Below are 7,164 nucleotides of genomic sequence, written 5' to 3'. Positions count from 1 at the left end.
ATTTTAGCCTTAGACTAGACTCAAACCCCTAGAAAGCATGATCCTATAGATCTAGGTGGACATCTCACAAAGCACACTAGGTAACTTGACATAGAATGATGTGAGATGTATAGGATTCTAGTTTAAGTACAAAGATGCTTAAGTCAGTGCATCGAACCTTACTTAGACTTTAAACAAATATTGATCAAGTTAAGTGTTCCAATATTATGATGATACACTTACACTTGGCTATTTGGGTCAAGCTCATACTTTCTAGTAGTTAGCTAAAACCCAAGTTGGACATGTGCCTAAGGATAAATTTTTTTGCCTAAGTTTTTTTTATTAAGCTTGGACTCAAACTCTTTAGAATTTTTTTTGATTATGTCAAAAGGGGAGAGGTATTTTAAGTTTTCAAGTTGATTTAAAATTATTCAAATATGTTTATTTAAAAACTTGAATTATTTTCAAAGAAAAATTGGAATGTGAAATTCAAGGGGAGAATTGAAAATCTAACATGTTTGGATTTTAAGCACTAATTCAAGGGGAGAATTGAAAATCTAACATGTTTGGATTTTAAGCACTAATTCAGGGGGAGAATTGAAAATCTAACATGGTTGGATTTTAAGCACTAATTCAGGGGGAGACTAGAATTAGGGGAACCACACAAGTTATGCATGTTTATTCCTTTATGCATGGTTCTTTTTAGCTTAACTTATATTTTTTTAGTTAAAAATATTTTTCACTTAATTTGAAACCTTAAGTTGCCATAATAAAAAAAGGGGAGATTGTTGGTGCAGGGAGCACTAGTAGATCGAACTTTAGTTTTGATAATGGAACTAGGTTCAAGTTAAATGTGTGTTGGACTAATGAAGCTGATCTAAGTGTGTAGGGAGCACAGGTTTGAACTAAGTCCTAGTGAAAGCTAGGCATTAGAAAGCCCTGATCTGGAGGATCAGACAGAAGTCTTGGCATAGTCAAAGCACCAGGTGAAGTCTGAGCTGGTCTGGAGGACAAAGCTGCAGCAGAAGTCTAGGTTGGTCAGAAGGACTAAGACGCAGCAGAAGACTGGATTGATCAGGGAGGATCGAGTCACAACAGAAGACTAGACTAGTCAGGGAGGACTGAGCCGCAGCACAAATCCTGGGGGCCGAGGACAGAGCCGAACAAAAATTCAACGAGTTGGGAAGACTCGGTTGACATCAGGTAAATTCTTCTGAGAGGAGTGGGTGAGGGCGCGCTTCCAAGAGGAAAAGTAGGCGTCGGTCTAACCTAGGGTCTCACTGGAGATTTAAAGTTAAGACCCAGAAAACGTTTCAGAAACTGACTCTAATTAATTTATTTTGCATGTTATTTTGACTAATATTTGTGTAGGATTGGAAAAACAGAAAAACGTAGACTCTGAGCAAAACTGACTAACTTTTACAGTTGGAGTCGACTCAAGCGAAGACTCGAGTTGACTCGAGCTTAGTCAGCCAGCCTTCGGAAGTCAACGCCATCGATTTTCTGCTAAATGGATTTGAGTCGACTCAAAGTGACTCTAGAAGTTGACTCAGAGTCAAACTCTATCCGAAAGACTCCACATCAGACTGGAGTAGACTCAGATGGTGACCCGAGTCGACTCAGATAGCAGATAACGAGCGGGAAAGAAAAAGCTATCGGTACGAGGCCATGTCGGACTCAAGTCGACTCGAGATCCTATTGGAGTCGACTCGAGTGCAGTATAAAAGAAATGCACGAGCAGTAGCCCTAGATACTCCATTCTTTCGATTCCTCCATGCTACTCTCGTGACGTCGGCGCCTTACTCGATCCCGTGCATCCCAAAAGTGGCCGCTACGCCGAGTTTGCCAGATTTTGAAGATCCAACACGATCCGACTTCGATTTTGATAACGAAAGTTAAATTGTAATTTTATTTTGCTATTGCCAAATTTGATTTGAGTTTTGTAATCGCTAACTTGCTACCGTAAGGGGTAAGTTGATTTAGTGGATTGTCCGCAGTAAATGGTCAAGGACCGTGGGCCTTGGAGTAGCAGCCTTGGGCTGTGAACCAAGTAAAAACAAAGTATGCACTTTTATTTTCTGTCTTTCTTTTCTAATTAATCTTTCTCTTCCGTATTTTTGCTTCCGTGTATTTAAATCAAAAATCAGAAAAGCATAAACACGCTATTCACCCCCCTCTAGCGTGTTTTCTTTATCCTACAGTCTTCGGGTAACGAACATCTTCTACACAATCTATAAAGGAAAGGTACAAACTATTTTATTCTACTGCATAGTTATTTCTTTTGTTTCTTTTCTTATGGATCCTGAATACCAACACAAGAGTTTTATCGATTCTATACTTTGATCAAGGTGTGCTTTAATTGGTCAAGAACTTGCTTGATCAATCAAGCACATGTCTGATCGAAGACATAGGTTGCTTGGAAGGTTCTGTTCCTGAAAAATTTTTGTCTGACAAGAATTGAACGAACAGAATTCTAGGCACCATCACAGATAAGTGTTGCAGAAGTCAAAGTTCATCTGGAACCTCCATGTCAGCATACAAGCGCATGAAAAGGGATATAGGCGCTTGAAAATGCCGAGTCAGCAGCGCTGATAGTGAATTGATAGACAGCGTGGAGGCGCCTAGAAAGGGTTCCAGCCGCCTGTAAAGCCCAATATAAGAGCTTCGAGAGAGACCCCTCAGAACAATAACTCAGAGACAACCGATGACTATTTGTGTGTGAAGGAACACCCAGGAACATCATCGTAACGCCAGAGTGCTACACAAAAAGTCTGCGAATCTTCTACTTCAGTAATACTTATTCGATTCTGTACTTATTTCTAAGAACGATAATATTTTTATAGTTCTGATATTTTATAATCAATTAACTCCCTTTCGTTAGAGGGGAGTTAGTGGATTGCCCAACGTAAATGATCAAATGATTATGGGCGTTGGAGTAGCAGCTTGTGGTTGTAAACCAAGTAAAAAAATACTCTTGTCTTTGTGTTTGACATTTTTCGCTGTAATTTACTTTACTCTGATCAAATTTATGAACAAATTTATGAAAAATAAAAATGATATTGATAGTGTTATTCACCCCTCTCTAGCGCTCTCAACAATCCTACAACCAGGACAGTCCAAGCGCCCCTGGAGGGTCTAGGCATCTGAATTAAGAAGAATCGACCTTGATAAAGATCAAAGAGTTTGGATCATATTGGATTAGATCCAAGTGCCCAAATAAGAATCCAAGTGCCTGAAAGTATCTTTATAAGAGGCCTTGACGTGCACCACAAGGCCAACCTTAATTTCCATCAACCATTCATACTGTGGTGCTGTTGACATGAACAATATCCTGCTCGTATGATCAAGGAAGCTTCGGGAAGGGTTCGACGCACTCAAGGGCTTCTAGATCGACTACACGACAATTTGATTTTATTTCAGTCTTACTATTATACTTTAATTTGTATTATTATTTAGACAATAAGACAGATTTCCCACCTCCAAAAAAATTTCATAAAGGATACCACTAGTGGACAGCTGCCTCCCATACATATGTCATGGATATACTAACCTTGGTGGTTTAGGAACCAAGTAAATATGCAAGTCTCCTGTGATTGTGTTTCTAATATCTACTATTAGTTTTTAATAGAACGAACGAACAAAAGCAAGGAGCGCTATTGACCCCCTCTAGTGCGTGCATCGGTCTTATATATACCACCTAATTTTATGTCTATCCACATTAACCTTGGAGAGAGTCCAACAAGTCAATGCTTCAAGTTAAAAACGACCCATTAATCATGAGATCAAATATAAATGGTTCAAACATGTATAATTTTAGGTTGAGCTTGGAGAGAGTCGAATAACCCATGCTTATAATTAAACTATGATTCTAAACTATATTAATAAAATGTGTAAGCTTTAAAATTTGAACAAGGGATTTTTATCTTATTTGGTCTCATCATTTGCATGTAATATAGAAAAACTATCTACATGCATCTACATGGCATAATCATGTCATATTTATATAACATGCATTAATGATATTAATTATACATATGTCATGATTTACATTATGGCACAAGTTAAGTCATCGTTGTCGTAAAATTAATTTAGGAAATATATATGTTAAAAAATTTAATTTTATAAATCACAATTCTTTTATTAGATTAGGAATAATTTTGAAATATAATTACACATATATTATTAGGAAATAATCCTAAATCTAAAAGTTTCAAATTTAATTAGAAAATAATATTAAATTTTAGTTTTTCCTAATCATATTATATGAAATAATTTCTAAAAATTGAATCTTCTAACAAATTCAGAAACTTTTTCAAATGTGGAAAATATTTATATTAGATTAAGAGCCCATTTCGTTAACCAAAATATCTTAACATATCCAAAATATAATTTTTAGACAACCTACAACATGCCAAACAATGATTTACTGTGTATGTTGAAACACGTGGTAGCTATGATACCAATGTTGGATTTTGGTATGTGCATTTTAAATTTTTATATTTCTCTAAACATGCAGCAAAAATATAATAAATAATTTATTACTATCTATGAATAAAACCAACATAGAGGATACACATGCATGCAAACATGATCATAAATAACAAGCATGAACAATTTATGCCTTTTGGATGATACGAAGTGGAAACGACATCAGCTAACAACCATAAGAAAGGTTGTCTCTACTCATATCCACGCCGAGATCTCCTCAAGATTCACATGTCATGTCTCCATTTCAATACTAATTGAAGGAGGGAGATAAACAATCTGAGAGAGCACCTATGGTCTGATTATATATCCAATGACTCGAAGCAACCCAACGATATGAATTAGATTTAATGGAGGTAATTACATGACCGTTCAAAGGTCGAAGGATTCACAGTTAAGAAGGGGTAGTGAACCTAATGGCGTAGATGTTTCGACAACAACAATTGTCTGCTGGAATAATAGCCCAAAAGGGGAGGAAGAAGTGATACCTTACGACGGAGAAGCAACCATTGCTTCTCCTCTATTTCCTTGCTTTCACCATTGGTTGTAGCTTCCTTTGGTTGGAGGTGAGCTTGGACAAGCTTCTTTGGTCGGCAGCAACAAATCCCATAAGAAGGTGGGCGGCAGCAACAAGAAAGGAGTTGGGTGGAAATGGGAGAAGAGAAGGGTTTGGGGGCTGATTTATAACCTAACAATTAAGTTTTTAATCTGCTAGATAACTCTTCTTTAGAGATGTATTTATAGATCTCTAATGGATTTGTTCGCTAACTAAAAATTCACATCAGTTAACCCAAAGTCCAAACCGTTAGCCTTAAGTTTGGTTCACAACCAAACCAGGTCGGTTCAAAATCAAACCACCTTTAATTAAAATAAACTTAATTTGGTTTATAATTAAATCAAGAAGATCTTAAGGTCAAGGAATTGAAATTAAGGACAATGGAAAATAAATAAAGAAATTATGAAACTAAGAAATTAATGAAAGAGTTGTTCAAAGTTGAAACTCACAATATGTCATTGCAGTTGATATAGTAGTGGGTATTAATTTGAAGGCCTTTGTTCAGTATTTATAGAGTGAATTTGGTCACAATGAGTCGATTGATTAACTTAGCATTTGATTGATTTATGTTCTCATAATCATATCCAAGATGATCTTTCTCGACCATTACTTCATCTAGTCTCAATCCTTATTATTAGTTGACTATTCACTTTTTCAATCTATTCAATTATATTCCAGTCAACTAATCTGGATTAACCTTCAACGTAGTCTATTAGTTCATGATATTTCACCTAGATCACAATTAGTCCATATAGATCTCGCCCAATTCTTATGGTTAGTTCATGATATTTCACCTAGATCACAACTAGTCCATCTAGATCTCGCCCAATTCTTATGGTTATTGTGCCATTAGTTGATTGTTTTATGTTATCAATCGATTGGCCTAAGATCCAATCTTGAACAACTCCTCTAGTAACTATGTCATTAGTTGACTATTTTATATCATCAGTCGATTGACTTAGATTGACTTGTGAACAACCCCTTTGTCATGATTATTTCTTCTAGTGACTATGTCATTAACCAACTTGAATGATCTAAATATATCCATGATTAAATCTTGTAACGATCATTTATTAGTTGACATTGTGATATTGACTTTTTCAAATAATATCTAATTTAATAATTTGAATTTAAAGTTATATCAGTAATTAACTCAGCTTCAACTGACTCAACCTAAAACAAAAACTTTCTATTGTAAGTTTTTTGCCTTCAATCAACTCCTTGGTCGACTAATAATATCAATCAACAGATTATAATAATATTTATTTGACTGAATAATTATTCATGCACAAATGTGCAAATTGCTCAGTCTTTCACAACTCACATATTAAAAGTTTTATCTTCAAGGCTTTTTGCATGTCAATATCAACAAAGACGGATCTAGGAATTAGAGGTGAACTAGATTGATCTTGAGTTGGTTGAGTCTACCATATAAGAGGTCCAAATTCACTTCATATGATGTTATCATCTCACTCTTTTCCTATATTTCACCAAATTTTAAATTGTTATTGAATGTATTTTTTATTATTTATGAAATTATTAAATTAATTTATCGGTAATGATATCTAATTCTTCGTAGACGTTAGAAATTTGAAGATCATGGTGGAAGGCATGGTTGCTGCAACGATGTTAGAGAGTTTATTGTCGACGATAAAATAAAGATAGTCTGGTCTATGAGTGTGGCACGAGGTCATGCTCGAACATCTCATGCAGATGTAGGACTTCAACTGCTCATCTCCAATGTCGACATAACTCGTAAGGGTACACTAGCGTGGAAAACACATTAATTCGGTCGTGGCAGTCACGACCGAGGGCGACCATGTCAACAACTATGTCCCCAAGGATGAAGGCATGACTACTGAGAGAGTGACTATAGCTGCAAGTTAAGGCTTGCGCGTGAGACAGTGGAAGCGAGGTTGTGTACATGGAAGTGAATAAAAAAAAGAATAGATTTTTTTTTCTCAAAAATCCCCTAACTCATTTAAATTAATTAAATGATTTAACTTAATTAAATTTAGTTCGGTCATAACATGACCAAATCAAGGCCAAATCAATCATGACTTGGACCAACATAGTCCTTATCACCATGCCTACCTAATAGATTTTGTTTGATCCCAATTCAATTTTAATCAACACCTTCACTT

Source organism: Curcuma longa, chromosome 1, assembly GCF_044706935.1.
Source record: "Curcuma longa cultivar G26 ecotype Majalengka, Jawa Barat chromosome 1, ITB_CL_G26_1.1, whole genome shotgun sequence".
Classification (NCBI taxonomy): domain Eukaryota; kingdom Viridiplantae; phylum Streptophyta; class Magnoliopsida; order Zingiberales; family Zingiberaceae; genus Curcuma; species Curcuma longa.
Note: the sequence above shows the minus strand (reverse complement) of the source record.